This window comes from Brassica oleracea, chromosome C2 (genome assembly GCF_000695525.1).
Source record: "Brassica oleracea var. oleracea cultivar TO1000 chromosome C2, BOL, whole genome shotgun sequence".
Classification (NCBI taxonomy): Eukaryota; Viridiplantae; Streptophyta; class Magnoliopsida; order Brassicales; family Brassicaceae; genus Brassica; species Brassica oleracea.
In genome coordinates, this window is record NC_027749.1 from 48783172 (window position 1) to 48784389 (window position 1218).

Sequence of the window (1218 nt, forward strand, 5' to 3'; positions counted from 1 at the left end):
CAGGTAGCACTGGACAGATCGAACAACATTGCTTGGAACTACCTGGATGTCATTTCTCTAGTAAGTAAGGAGTTCATAGCTGGTCCCCACTCGAGGATCGATCGGGATGGTCCTTACGTCTACGTATTCCAGGACCGAGCGAAGAAAACACTCTACTGCCACCTGCCTCAGATCGGCCTGACTGCTCTACTTTCAGAGGCTGCAGTTGAGTTCCTACCCCCTGCTACCGCACTAGTAGACAAGCCATCCTTCTTCACGCCAAAATATCAGACCAAAGGCAACGCCGTGGATGATGAAGAAGGAGAATATGAGGCTGCACAAGCCATTCCAGATGATTCACAACACCATCAGCTACTCCCATCAGACTCCAGCCAGTATAGGCTGCCCGAGCTTCCACCGAACACCACTTCGCGCTAGCAACAACATTGGAGAGATCAGAGCATCAAGACAAACAACGACATGTTACACAAGATCTGGGCTGCCATTTCACGTATCAGGCCGTGTCATTGCCAAAAGGATGATCTAGTTCATCGGGACAACTCTCCATCCAGCTGTGGTTCGGGTTCGAGTGGTACACGCAGGGCAAGAAAGAGGTCCAAGAGACCTGAAGATGCAGAAACATCTGGAGCAGGAAACGAGGAGTAGGAGCTATCACCGGCCAGTATTGTCAAATGATTTCCGACCGCGCTATTTTATTTTCAGTTCTATTCTAACGTTTTATGGTTTTATTTTCTGTTGTCACACCAGGGACGGTGTAAGCTAAGTCTGGGGGAGGGTACTTATCATAGTTCCATTTAGGAATCTGCCATAACTTTTTCGGTTAATTTTGAACTTAGTTTTTTCTTAATTATGAGTTCGTATTTCTTTTACGTGGTTTCTTCGTTTTATTTGGTTGTGTTTTGAGTAGTTTTTAATTCGTATTTAATTTTGCCTTGCTAAACAAACCAAATAACTAATATCTGAGTACCATTCTTTCAGCTACCAACTGCAGGCTGTGAAACATGGAAAAGCCACAAACATTGATCAACCAACAACATTCATGCTTTTAAGAGTGTTCAAAGGATCCAAACTGACCAACCACTCAATCTACTCAAATTTTCTCATCTTGGGGCTTGGTATACACTAGATCGGAATCCCTCTTCAGGACTAAAAGACGAAGTATGTATCGTTCCGGCTCCCCCCTCTTTCCCCTTCGAAAAAAAAAAAAAAAAAAAAAAA